This window comes from Tinamus guttatus, unplaced genomic scaffold, assembly GCF_059628265.1.
Source record: "Tinamus guttatus ecotype Peru unplaced genomic scaffold, ASM5962826v1 Tinamus_guttatus_pri_ptg000171l, whole genome shotgun sequence".
NCBI lineage: Eukaryota > Metazoa > Chordata > Aves > Tinamiformes > Tinamidae > Tinamus > Tinamus guttatus.
In genome coordinates, this window is record NW_028288705.1 from 1,504,137 (window position 1) to 1,518,852 (window position 14,716).

General features: G+C 39.7%; 1 protein-coding gene across 1 annotated transcript in view; it reads right to left on the bottom strand.

The window, feature by feature from the left end:
- Window positions 1-14,716, bottom strand: part of RAP1B (RAP1B, member of RAS oncogene family) — a 32,887-nt gene that overhangs the window by 17,687 nt on the left and 484 nt on the right. The gene's annotated exons all lie outside the window — the stretch shown is intronic.

Sequence of the window (14,716 nt, forward strand, 5' to 3'; positions counted from 1 at the left end):
CGGGAAATCAAGAAGTCAGGTACTATTTAATTCTCCTCCTGTAAACACATTGCCATCAACTTTTGCTTATTGAAATCCTATGTTGCACCTTGAATAAGCAATGGGGGAAGTAGAAGGTCTCTTGCCAGACTTCTGATACTAAAACCCATCAGAACTCTTTGGCAAGTTCCATACCTAACAAAATCATCTTTCCATCCTTCTCTTTGTTATTCATTTTCTTCCCTACACAGTTTTTTTGCATCATGGACTACTGGGAACCATTGCACACCGCAAGTCTAACGCATTTGGCACCATTTAAAATGTTCTATTAGATCCCCAGAACTGTAAATCATCCAAGCCCTTCTGCAAACTGTAAGATAGGGGATTCTCTTAACCGTACTGAAATGTGCCTTTCAAACTCATGTCAAGTTAAGCCTTTAACTACTCTGTCATTTTTGTAAAACAAACTTTCAATTATGCCTTTATTTTTGGAAAGGTGTCACTAGAATGACCAAATAATCTTGGTGGGCACAGGGGAAATCCCAGCAGAGATTTATGTAATCTGGTTGAACTGCAGTAGTTTCACTGTTAGAAATAAGGGTCTAAGCAACATTTTCCAATCTTCAGTCTCAAATCAGCAATTAAACATGGAGATGTCAATGATGGTATTTTACAAATAAGAGAACTGATGCAGTGGCTACCAAATGTCTCCATTTACCTTCTGGTTTGGGTCACTTGTGACAACTTTTCTTACTAAATTATATAATTCCTTAAAGGAAATTCCAAATCCTGCAATGAAAATCTAGTAACCTGGTTTAAGTACTGATAATTCCATTTTGTCTCGTGTTTAAACAAGAACTCAGGAGAATTTAATGCATGTCCAGGCTTCTTTTGGCATCTAGGTTTCAAAATCCAGCTCTAAATATGCAATTGCTATCCAACACTCTGGAAAACATTTCACTACTTTCTTTTAAGAATAACTGAAGCCTAAGTATATAATTGAAATGTACATATACACCATTTCAGCTTGGTTAGGCAACCTTCAGCAACTTTGAAATACTTAAGCACGGGGTTTTTCTAACATCTTGGGCTCCTGAACGTGTTGCACTGCAGCACACTCAGATGTCTCCTGACCCCTTCTCCCAACTCAGACGAGCAAGGGAAGCGCTAACTTCCTCCTTGCAGCGGTTCTGTTTCATCACTCGCACTATTACCCCTTGTCTCACTCTCTGAGAGCATGCGGTAAAAGGGCCACGTCTACTTTACAGAGCTGTCCTGAAGACACTTCACCTTCTAAATAGCTCAACTCACAGCTGAGTAAGCTTTCCTGAGCAAGGCATGTTTTCCCCGAATGCAGGTCATCTTCTCGACTCAGAAACCAGCAGCCTAGAAAGCTAGAAGCTGGTTTAGGACAGTGTTGGTCTGCCTCACTCTTTGGCATAAGGAATTCCTTGCTGAGCAGCACACCGGCTGGTCCAGGTGTGCCCCAGTGATGCAGCACTCAGCCTGCCTGAGCTCGACTTTCCAGCAATTCCTGACCAGCCTGGCCTGACTGCACCAGCTCAAACCCACATCACACACTGCACAGGCAGACTACTTGTGTCCCAAACCTCAGTTTGTCCCAAACCTTTCTCTGACTCTGCTTTCCAGGCAGAAACAACAACACTGACAGCGGAACCAATACTTGTTTTCAACTCCATCCCATGCCAACATGATTTGATTTCCCTTTTGATTCAGCTACAGCAAATAGGGGAAACAAAGGAGGAAGCCTCCTTAAGAAAGGAGGCTCAAGCCATAAAGCAACCCAATCTTTCAGTTACTTTCTAGAATTTGAAGCAACTGAAGCCAGCGACCTTCAAATATGACGATAAAGCAGAAAGTTTGACTACTGGAAGATATACATACTACAAAACATGAGATATAAGCCAAAACTTCAGGTAGCTGGCATTTTCTGCCAGAAAATATTTCCCTAGTCATTCTCATACAGATAATGGACTAACTGAACTATCTGTTTAGGACTCCTCCCCTTGCATTTCACAACATGTGTTCCCTCTCCTGCAAACAGTAATACAAAAAGGTATTACTGAAAGAACTTTGGAAGAATGTGTAATTATAAAGCCAGAGCTGAGACAGAGCCCAGAGCAGCACCTTCAGAGTAATTCTCAGCCGTTCATACTAACCATGACATTTCAATGACAAACTTTTAATTCAAAAGCTATCAGAAAGCCATTATATTAACCGGGAGAGGTGAACCAATCGCTAGATCACAGCATCTCAGTCCTTCAAAGGAGAAGGCAGCTGGTTATGTGTTTCCTCATCTGGAGTTTAGCATTCTAAAGCTACACTGTATAACAGTGTGACTGCAGTTTCTATAAGGAGATAGGGCGAAGTCCAAGAACAATATTTTTGTTAACTGAGTACAGGATATGCTTAGTCTCAGTTCACCCAAATTCAGGAAAAGGACTAGAAAATGGATATACGCCAAGGGGCACAGCAGAAGGGAAGAGGCTGTGATGGCAGCTGACTGAAAGATAAGCAAAAGAACCCTAAACTAACTGGACACTGGTTGTTGAGAGATATCCACAGAATCACACGACAATTGAAAACTAATGATTTAAAACTTATTCTCATCAATAAAGGGAGTAATTCATTTGAATTCCTACCTTGCCTTCTCCGCTAATGGAAGTTTCATCTTAACAGAGATGTTAAGGGCCCTGCCTTGAAGGCTGGCCCTATAGAATAGGCATACGCACGTAAGGCCTTTTCCCCCCTTAACTGCTACTTGCTTTGAACAGCTTAGACAAGTATTTATATGCACAGATATGCAGCTTAACTGTGAACTCTGAAAATGCCTAATGTGAGATTTAACTAGAAAGAGGAAAGTGACAGAAAATACTCTTCAAGTAATAGCATTTTCACATGAACGGTATTCCAAGGCCATCTCAAATGTACATTCTCTCAAGCATCAAGAGATCACTTTCAAATTGTCTCCATTAACTCTAAGTGGTACTTCAAGAACTGCCTTACATAGTTCCTGAAATACAGCAGCTCAGAAGGCTGCACAGTCTCCCCAGGCAGTTGATCCAGATTATTTTCTCTCTGCTTAACACTTGCTTATTGCTGACCTCTCCTCTACCATTGGAGCTGGTCTCTCGCTCTCATTTATCCTCTTTTGAATCCACTGCAGAAATAATAGATCAGAATCTTTTGCTTTGTTTTCCCAGTTTGAATAGAGAGCACTAAAGGTGGTCAGCAAACTGAAGAATTCATGGTAAACAAGGGACTTCAAGAAACAATTCTTCCTAAAGCAGAATGATTGCTTGCTTCACTCTACATGTAAATGATTCACTTTTTAAAATAAACACTTCATAAAAGTAAAAATGCAAAAGGAACAAGAACTTTAACTGCACTGTTTTAATCAATATAGATCTGCTTTAAATTATGATAAAGTCTTTGAATAAACACCATTTGAAGTTTAAGCAAGACAATACACTAGGAAGGAAGCACCTGAAAAGGCTCATGTCTTACAAGAAGCAGAAACTTGCTTTCAGTTTCTGCCCTAATCAGATAAAGGAGGAAAAAAAAAAAAGTGCTTCTTCAACACTTTCTTCACAAATTCAAACCAAGCTGAAACAAAGTGATGCTAAGAAAGTTGAAAAATAAGAAACACTATGTTTGCATGAATGAAGAAACTACACACATCTTGTAAAGCTGCCCTAAAAAGCAAAATCTAAAGAGATGAATGAGAAATTTGGGGAAGTCCTATGACCATTTGAGGCTTCTGAAGAGAACTGAGCTTGTGATAGAGACAGGAGCGCTGGGAAATTTTTGTTCTGCCCTCTTTATTTGTTTTGGTAGAATTTGGATTGCTAGCTTTCTCAACCCATTCACACTCAAATCCTGGTCTCCGATTCATCTTTGGTATTTGTCTGAAGGAGAAAGTTAATCATCTAATCTCTCCCCATAAAATTACTCCAGACAAAGCTGTAACCAGAGCTCCCCTCCAGGCCAAAAGACAGGAACTAAATACAGTCACTACCTCAAAAACCCTAAGACTCTATTATATGAACTAGTTGTTCAGGTACAGAATTAAACAAATAGTCCCTCTCAGAAGCATTATCATTTCCAGAAGGGATTATGATTATTCAGCACTTCACAGAACACTGCGATTCTTGTTCAGATCCTACTAGTCTGGTTCTCTTGAGAAGTAATAGTGTATTCACACTAATTTTCATAATGCTTTTCTGTCCCTGCACATTTACTGCTCTGGAGAAGTTATTTTGTTAGAATCACCTCAAATTTAGCAATGGTAGCCCTAAATTTATTGCAGTTGTTTATGGCATGTGCATATTTCAAACATCAGAATGAGAAATCAAGTGACCACGTCTACCTGTTTATAACTAGCAGCAGAGAAAATCCCCTCAGGAAAGAGTCTTGCCTCTTAGAGCAGGGGTGTGAGCCCTAGGCTGTAACGAGAAAACAGCAGTCAGGCACTTTATTTGGACAAAAAATCTCTAGTTCAACTGCAGAACTGGCCAGGGTTGGTGGATTAAGTCCTCTCAGACAGGTTCCTTGTGACTTCTAGTACTTGCCTCTGACTTCTCAGCTGCCAAACCTCAATCTCTCTACTTGTTTGCAGCACCAGATTCCATCGAGGGTACTGGTTGACAGCTCGCTCTTCAGGTTGGAGAGAATGAAGGCAATATGCTATTCTCAATACTCCCCAAATACTCAGGTGTAAGGAACAGTCCTAAATCCTTAGTCCTCAGCATCAAGGAAGGTTACATCGGAGTAACTTCAGTGCATAAGGAGCACCTGATGAGAGAACCCAGCTGGGAGGTTGTGTATGATTTGTTACATGTTTTACTTTTCATTTAAGAGACTACAAATAAATGATTAGCTAACCATAGTTTCCTGCAAGACAACAAATTAACTCAGCAAAGACTTATTCCAAACAAATCACTCAATGACAACAGTACCATTTCCACCAAATTCTGACCCCTCTTTATTTACTTGCATTACACTGTTAGAAAAAAACTTGTTTCAATTCTTTGAAAAACAAAGCAAGAGAAAATACCTTAGTGATTATGGCCAAATTTGAATAGCATCTCTACATGTATGAAGTTGTACCCCCACCAGGAGCTTTACTAATTAATTTAGGAGTCATTTCAGCTGTGTAACAATATTCTCAGGTATAAGGAGAAACAAAATTGATGGCGTTACCAACAGATCTTCATGCTCAAGACTGCTGGAAGCTTAGCTGTTTCATTCCTAACGCAGACTCCCTGGAAGAGAATCAACTCTTCGGTAAGCAAAGCTAGAAGCAATTTTAATTTCTAGTTTTTAATCTGATGTTGATAGCTTCCTGTCTTGACAAAGTATTTTGACAGCTGCAGAGCTAGATCTTTTGGACACTGATATAAAAATTTCTTAGACAAAAATACTTGTTCAATTTTCAAATATTTTAACTGATGTCACAGTGTCTTCAAAGGATTAAAAAAAAAAGGCCTGGATGATTAAGTGCATCCATAAAATCTCTCCAACTAGCTGAGAAAACAATGGCAGACATAGGAACAAGTTACTGCAGCACAAACAAGTCAGATAAGTTACTCCTTGAACTGCCCACAGGTTCTCCTACCCCATACAGACTGCTTAACCAAGTTTTCCTCCTTTCACTGAGGGGAACTAGCTTGATTAATCCTGCAGATACGGGTAATTTCTGCAGAGCAGCTATTATGTGCTCATGTCAGACAAGAGCTTATCTCGTGGGATAGTTCCAATGTCCATATTTAGTAAAACTGAGTAAAACCTTTTCTCTAAAAAAGAAACTTGACTCTCAACTACCCTCTAAGTCTGAACACAAAGTTAATGCAAGATGTTCTGAGAAAGAAAACAGGTCTAGCGGAGGCCACTGATAACTCAAAATGAAACCTTCTTCATGCAAGAAATTAGCAAGCATGTGCAACTTGCAGTAGTTTCATACCAAATGCAAATGAGAAGGCACAGTTATCACAATGTAATATCTTGACAGGCATAAGTTCAGTATTCAACTACACAGCAAGTTTTGAGAACTGAGGCAACGATCCTTGGGCTGGAGTTGGGCTTGTTAGAATTATGCAGCACTGCTGTAAATTCTGCTTAGCTCTTATTATCGAAAAGGGTCAATGTTTAACTCTAAAATTCGTCTCAATTAACTAAAACGTGGGTTTCCACCTGACAGTATGCCAACCATGCTTTACCTGATACACCTCCAAAGGTGTCTTTCTGATTACAAGCAGATAAAACCATTTCTTTTCTCTTGAAAATGGTTATAGTAAACTTACAACATTACAGAAGCAGTACAGAATAACAGGACTCCAACTAAGGTGAACTGAAAGTTAGTTCAAAAATAAACTTGTCGGTTGACTTCAGATACTCCTATCTGGAAAGGGACAACAGATTTTTTGCTGCAGAAACAAGACCTACCCTCAGAACCCTCATAGTGTAAGTTTAGTATCTGGCAATTCTGGGTCTACCCCAATGGCTGTTGACCCATGAGGCCTTACACCAGGTTTTCTTCTATTGACACAGGGCAACAGTGAGTCCAATCGCAATTCCAGTCTTACCTGAATCTTTGTTCTTGCTGCCTATTTTTCCCTTTATAGTCAAAACATTGCAAACATTTTTACCAAGGGTCAGAACTTGTATTTTTGCATACTGAGGTATCACTCTTTGCCTGTCTTCAATATTAAAAGTTTTTTTTTTATTTTTTTAATATTATTAACACATCATCAATACACAAATACATGGTTTCTCTTGATCATTTTACAAACTTTTCTTAGTGACCTTTTAAGGCTGGCTGGCATAGGTTCCTTACATACACTTGTTCAACCATCACTTGAAAATTTTGTGCATGATTTCATTAGCAGATCCTTTGACAAAAACAGAGAGTATTGTCATGAGATTAAGTAGTAAATAGCCACACACCAACACCTAGCTGTAACTACATCTTTGGTCATATAGTCTGTCTGTCTCCATGATAACAGAGGCACACTGTAACTGCTTTTTTTCCACACTTAAATTTATCATCCGAATGCCCTGATGAAGAGGGGTTTGTGTAAGATACAAGACACTTACAGGAAGTGGCTAAAAGTTGGGCAGAGCATCCTGTTCCGTTTCTAGAAACCTCCAGCAACAAGGCAGTAATATTTTGGATCTAGGGATGAGGTTCATCAGCGGATGTCTGATTCATGAACATAGCTTGCTTGGAATACAAATGTAGGGGTTAAACCCCACAGTCCATGTACAGATGCACAAACAACTCAGTTTTTCAAGCAACTAAGTTGCTATAAGCTGTAAAGGAGAGTATTTTTACAAAATGCTAAATTTAGCTTAACATGCCAAGTTCTAAACTCCAGTGGTTCTGCATCTGCTTTATGAGCAGCTGATGCATCACAGAAAGCCCCCCAAAACCTCTTTTGGTCTAACGAACCAAGAATCTCCAAGGAAAGGGAAAAAAAAAAAATGACAGTTATGAGCAGGCACCCAAGAGGTAAGCCAGTCATGCTGGCAACTTTGAGCTCACACATACAAAAGCACATATACAAAAAGCTGAATAATTTTAACCAAAAGAATCTGAATCTCATTCATTCAGTCTAACTGTTCCAACAAAGTAAGTTTATTCCTCATGAATTCACACTGCTGTATTTCTGCATTGCTCAGGCGCTCCCAGTATACCTTTACCTTTCAGGTTGCAGAGATGTACAACTTCAATTTCCCATAGGTAACACTGAGTTTTTTTTATTATTATTTCTATTATCAGAGCAGATTTGGCTTTCAACTCAGGAAATGAGCTTCAACTTTCCTATTTAAAACTTACAGCAATGAATTTAAAGAAAAAGAAAAGGATATTCTGCAATAAAATACTAATACAAGGATTAATTACATGAAATTAGAAGTATTTTCAAAATGACATATTTGGTTTTGAAAAAAATATTTGCAAACTGTGTCTTAAGATGTGACCTCTGACTATATGCAGAATGTAGTTCCAGTCAGCGATATTCCACTTTGGACAAAGTATTGGTTACTGTAGTCAAGTAAATTCAAAATAATGTGCACTTTTTGTTGCGTCTTCATTAGTTTCCTGGCTAGACAGGACTCATTTCTAGTGGAAAAGGAAGAAGTAGCATCACAATCTCTTTGTGCATGAAGAACAAAACTGTACCATGTGCTTGATCTTTTCCTTCAAGGCTCCAGTTTTTTTTTTCCTCACTCCAATTTGTACCCACATTCATAGGGCATTTTCCTTCAGAAATTATTTTAGGAATCTGATAAAAAACAACACAAAGATCAAAAGAATGCAATACCAGCACACATAGTGGCCTAAAGCACTTAACTCTAAAAGCCTGCTTTTAGCTATTCAGGTTTTGCAGAACTTCAACTATCACACTGAAAATTTCTATGCAAGATCTCTGGCTGAACCTCAATTTAGCTTAGGGCATTTCCTCAAAATAAGTTTCCTCAAAAAAAGTTTTAGGGAGATCAGAAAAGGAAAGAGCATTACGGGCAAGGAGGAGCAGTGGATTAGCTCAAGTATAAAGAAAGGTGAAGAGGTAACAAACTGGAAGAACAATGAGCAGAAATAGGTATCACTCAGGAATGCCCTTCTCTCTCTTGTATTTAAGTATAAAGAGCAAGTAGAAAACTGACACCAAAGTAAGAGCACTTCAAGATCAAGGACATAGCTTTTTTTTTTTTTATATAAAAAAAAGGGGGGAGGGAGATAAATGGACATCTTTATGACAAGATCACAATTTTTCCTTTATTTACCTCCAAACTTAGCCAATATCAAGGCAGACCTATATAAAGCAAAAGAGCAGCTCCCCCACTGTAGAAATCAAGAAGATTTATACGAGATAATAGACTGAATCTCCAGGATGATGGTTAGCTACTCTTGGCCACACCAGTGCTATTCTTTGATGCCACTGGGCTACCATACATAGTCTCTTATGCTCCACCATGTGCTCTCGTGACAGTTTGGCAGCAATTTCTAGATGCACGGCATACTTGCAAATCACTGAAGTCAGCAGAAGTTGGGTTTTGAACACAGCATTTCATAGTACACTAAGAACACAAGCTCAAGGTATCTCAAGGGATGTACTTACGTTCAGTGAATACTGCTAATATTAAACCATCTTGGACATTCACCTACAGGCATGTACAATGTGTACAAGAACCGTGAAGGAGAATTCACGCTGAGGAAAAATCTCTGTCTAGTGCTGCTCATCATAAAATCCATAAAAACACACAACATTTTTCACACACTTAGGCACACTTTTTCACACACTTTACTACCTATACAAATAAGTAGTAAATAACAAATCAAATCCTGAATCAGAATAAAAGCATCATACTTGCAGAATACCTACTCACGATCAGTTCTACATGCTAAGCAAGTCAGGATACAGACGCAGAATATAACCTACTAACTATATACCTCCAGAAACTTAAGAGCCAAGGCTTTGCAAGTAGTAATAGTTTACACACTTTTTCAACCTTAAAAAGATACTTTGTATAATCATGAGATGCCAAGCAATCTTTGCTTTATGCACTACTGCATCTAAAAACATCAGGTTTTCAAACATTATTTTTTAAGCAGCTTCATAATGAAAGATCAGAGTGAGGCTACTGCCTGCATCTTAAAATGCAACTACTCGACGCTTACCCGGTTAGCATTAAGCAAGAGGTTCTCGCATGGTATTTTTTGTCACTGGGCTGCCCTCAGACATAACTAACCACATAGGCTGGTCAGTCAGGGAAACAGGATAGTCTCAACTGCATCACCTTATAAACAATCAAATTCAGTCCTGTAAACTGTGTTGTGGAGAATAAGACTCTTAAATACCTTCAGCTTAATGGATTGCTTCCATTTCACATTTCAGTTTACCTTTCTCTCCATTTAGAAGGAGGGAAAAAAGAAAGAAAGAAAGAAAACGTAATGTTTTGCAACTTTCTACTAATCTACCAATGAATTATTTTTGGAGAAGCATCAGATCAGATCTTACAGAAGCTTGATAGCTTGATTAGCTGCAAGCAAGGATAGTAAAATTGCACAACTTAATCATCATCATTGTCCCAGGTTCTGAGGCAGCCCAAGTGCTGTTCTCCACACTAGCAGCATCTTGAATAAGAAAAGTTTGATTATCTACTAAATCCATGTGTTCCAAGTGTTGAAGCAGACAGTGTTCTGCACCATAATATTCAAGTCCCCCTTCCATCTCCTGTCCCTCCTCTCTCAAACTCCACACAGGCATCTGACAGGTATCTGTAGCTTATCTTTGAGATAAATGCAGGGTATGTTTTTTGGTTCTTCCTGATACACAAAGCAAGCTTTAAGGAAATTCACTGCAGACTTGAAGAATCGAGGCATAACTGGTTAGGCTGCAAAAACTGGGACTACCAGTGAATACTGAGACATCAAAAGCTAAGCTAACTAATACACAGCATTGGAAAGAAATAGTTCCAGGGAAAATCTAAAATAACTTTCTAATTAATTTAGATAAACTGAGGAGGGGAGTAGCCAACACATTATTTGGACAACTGATAGCACACTAACCAAAAACAAACAAACAACAAAAAAACCCACTCATCTCACGAAGGTACTAAAGTAAACAACACTAAAGGAAATTCTTGTTAAAACTATCTTTTCCTTTCATCCAAATTACCTACTGAAATGAAGACTTAGTAAAAACTGTTACCACTAAAACAGACACCATTAATATTCTCTTCAGAATTCTGAGGAAATCTGAAACAAAGAGCACATTCTCTTCAAAGTTTCTACGAAAAAAGGCAATAATGAAAAAAGTCAATAATTATAATTACAGATATTTTCTTTATGGCCGATGCTCAATTCTGAAGATAAACTGTTCTACTTCAGTTCTCCTTCTATACTGTCCAGAAATTCAAAGATGCAGAAAGCTTCTCTTGGATAAGACTGGAGTTATATTCAAAATTATTCCATTAATTAATAACACTGCCATACATAGCATTTTTGCAGAAAGCCTGGTCAAATAATTAAGATTTACATCACTTTCTTCTGCTATAACACCTGCAGGACTGGTATGAAGTGATCTAAGTAACTAGGAATTCCCTGAGGAGAATCTCAGACTTGGAAGAAACCCGAGCTGCTGTTCCTGTGCCACAGGATGCAACCACTAGCCCATTAGAAGGGCTAGGCTGTCCTGCTTGGTCTGGCACCACAGTCTGGCCTTTCTCCCTCAGCCAAGAACAAGACAGCCCTGGGTACTGTAATTGGCAGTCTCTTTTCTTAGTTGCATAGCAGGGCCTTCAAATAACACAAGCTCCTTAGATTAATAACTAGAAAGCTGAAGAGAACAATGTACAAAATGTTGCTGAATGTTTCTTCCTTCTTTCCAGTTCAACTTAAGAAGTTCCTTTAATTTTGCTACATACACTTCTGTAGGATCTTATAACAACTTTCGTTCTAGTACTCTAATAATAAAAAATACTCTAAAAGCACCGTTCTTGAGAAAAGAACACCCTGAATAACTGGATCAAAATCACTTTATCCTTCCAAAGTCACTTAAGAGGCTGATTTCCAGTGTAGTGCTAAAAAAAAATTTTCCTCTTTTTCCTTGTAGTAAAAAGAAAAAAACACAACATGTGTTAGCAGTTCACAACAGTGTGCATGCACAGGCATTCACAACTAAAAAAAAAAAAAAGCAAAACCCCCACATTTTTACTTCCAGGTGTAAAACATTATTATAGATACTCTATAGAACAGTGATGACAGTTTCAAGCTAGGACCTGTTCTTACTTTTGAAGGTAGCCTCATTCAATACCCCCACGAAGAAACCATTTGTAGCCACTAGACAAGGTCTGGCTTTCTCCAGCTAGTGCTTGCCTACTACCATCACAGCTTCATCAGAACATTGTTTTTACTACACCTATCCCAGTCAGTTTTCCCACACTTGACAAGCCCTAAGGAAAAAGGAATAGATTTGATGCTTTAGGCAACATGCTAAAGCTCTACAGCGGTCAACTGCTGAACAGCTTTGAAAATAGATTCAGCTTGGAAATAAGTCTCTCATTAATGGCATTCGGAGAACAATAAACCTCCCTATTTTCCCCATTTTATTTAAGAATAAAAATAGACCATTCTCAGCCATGTCTGAGCAGGAAAGCAAGTTTGCCTTCAAATAAGAAGGTGCAGATACTTTAGATATTACCTCAGTCTCCCAGAATGAGGAGGGTGTCTAAAATATCCCTTCCTCTGACCTAGATGCAACAGCACAGAGCAGATGCCTGCCCCAACTCAGTAGGGATTCAACACTCTAATATTACACAGGGAACTTCAATCTGCTTTTGTTATGTATTTCAAGGCAAAGGAGAGGCACTGCTTGCAACCACAGGCTAAATATAAATTTGTGTGGCACAGGGTATACTTAGTGATCTGTTTACCGAGAGAGTAATTTTGATTAAAAAAATCACAACAGCTTAAGTGAAATTGCAGTGCTTACCTTGAAGCATTATGGAGCACTCTCAAAAGTTAGGCAGCTGAAATGCATCTAACCGTTACTGGCCACCTCGTGAAGGGCACACCTACTCTCTGATGATATCCAAGACTAACAGAATGCCTGCTTGCTTCCATTTCTAAGATTCTTACCTTAAGGATCACTTTCTCTGCACCTAACCCAGAAGAGCAGGCAGGGCTCTGGGATCACAGCACTGGCATGACAGCAGACAGCACCACAACGCTCAAGTACTTCTGTGACACTCTCACTTCTCACATTCCACATAGGTGGACAACTGTTTATTTTAGTTCCCGGTACTGCTTACTAACTGTTAGATCACAAGCTAAGTAGACTTCAGCACACTTCCTTCCTCGGGAACATGGTATTTTTTTCTCCTTTCATAGGCTCTTACCTAGATTTGCATCTGTTTGCTCCTGTTCTAGAAAGGCTCAATTAAAAAGACAGCCAATTTCACTCTGCAAAACTGGCACAGCACGAAGAAAATTGTTATGGCTCACCTCAGTTTTATTTTTGATGAACTGTCCTACAGCAGAGATTCAGAACAAGATACTGTATTTTTAATTCCCCTTGGAAAATTTATTTGGTACATATACAGAACATGTATGTAGCAACAGAAATGAGACCCTCAGTTACTGCTTTTTTCACATACAAGTTTTGGTTTTATACTCGTAGTCTTTGAGCTCCGTTTTGCTGATTATTCCACCTTGCCTCCAGGCAGATAGGAACTCTTAACTATGATCAGCTTTGCTGCAAAAAGATACGTGACAGTCACGCTATATGGAGCAACTCAAAACTCAATTATTTAACTGCAGATAATCACAAAGACCTACACTGCACTTACAAGTTGAACTTGAAGTAGCTCATACCAATATGCCTGCAAATATGCAGGTAGCAAGGAATAAAATACTGTATGCAATTAGTTAGAAGTTTATTTGCAAAGCCTTTGATGTAAAAAAAAAAAAAAAAAAAAAAAAAAAAAAAAAAGCCAAGGTACCCTTTACTGTTCACTGAGCTCATTTTTAGCTACCAGGTAGACTTTGTCAGACACCAGAGTAAAAGACATAACAAACAAAGAAAAAGAAAACACTTGACTGTACTAAAAATAAAGTTTTTTTCTAAAGGCTTATATTTTAAGAGAGGGGCAAGCAATCCAAAAGCTGATTATCTGATCCATTTCTAAAGTGTTCTGTACAGAAGAAAAAGTCTATTTCCACAGTGAAATAGATTCACTTTTAAATGATTAATTTATAAGACCACATGATTGCTTCTTGGCAGTTTTAATTTTAATTTACAAGGAGGAGAGTACTTGATGTCTTCTCTTTTGTAACAGTAGTTTCAAGGTATATTTTACTATGATGAACACTGAAGTCTTTGTCATACACCACGTAGGTATTTTACACGAGGGTAAGATGTAGCTGTTACATGCTGGAAATAACAGGGACAGTAACTGAAATGTCTGAATGCATGAACACATGTGTGGCCTTTCTAATCCTCAAGTTGGGCATCTCTGAGGTACTGCCAAGCACTGTCTTGGAGTGATGCTACCTCACTAGCCTACCTCAGCAGCACAGAAAAGGGCTAGTTATCCTGCACACTGCACCCCTTTCTGATGGGAATGGAAGTAAAAACATAATCGTAATTTTTGCACAAGCCTCTCAGCTTGTTATGCTCTCCTTGCGATCTGAGGCTGCCACTAGATACTCAAAACCTCCTTTTATTATTCCCGAAACTTTGCTCGGCCGCTGCAGCAATACCCTGAGGAGGAGAGCACGAGGCGGCTGGGGGTGACAGCGAGGGGTCTGCTGCAGGAAGTGTCAGCCAGGCCCTTCCATTCGCTCTGCACCGGAGTTGAGACGAACATAACTGTCCCTTCCGGTCTCTGCGCCTATTAATCCCTGTCAGCCCGCTTCCTTCCCCCCCCCCCACCCTTTTTTTTTTTTCTTTTTTTTCCCCTCTCTCCCTCCTTTTTTAGCCACAGGCAAGGGGCCGCGCTGCCCCCTCGCCCGCCCCGCGCCGCCGCCCGCGGGGCTCCGCGCGGCCCCGCACACCGGGCGGAAGCGGCTCCGCGGCGGCCGGACTAGGTGGGGCCGCGGCTCCCACTTCCCGCTGACAACGGCGGGCGGCGGCACCGCCGGGGCCGACACGGAGGCCGGGCCGGGCGGCGCCCCCCTCCCCCGCGGCGCCCGGCCGGGCCCCGCGGCGCG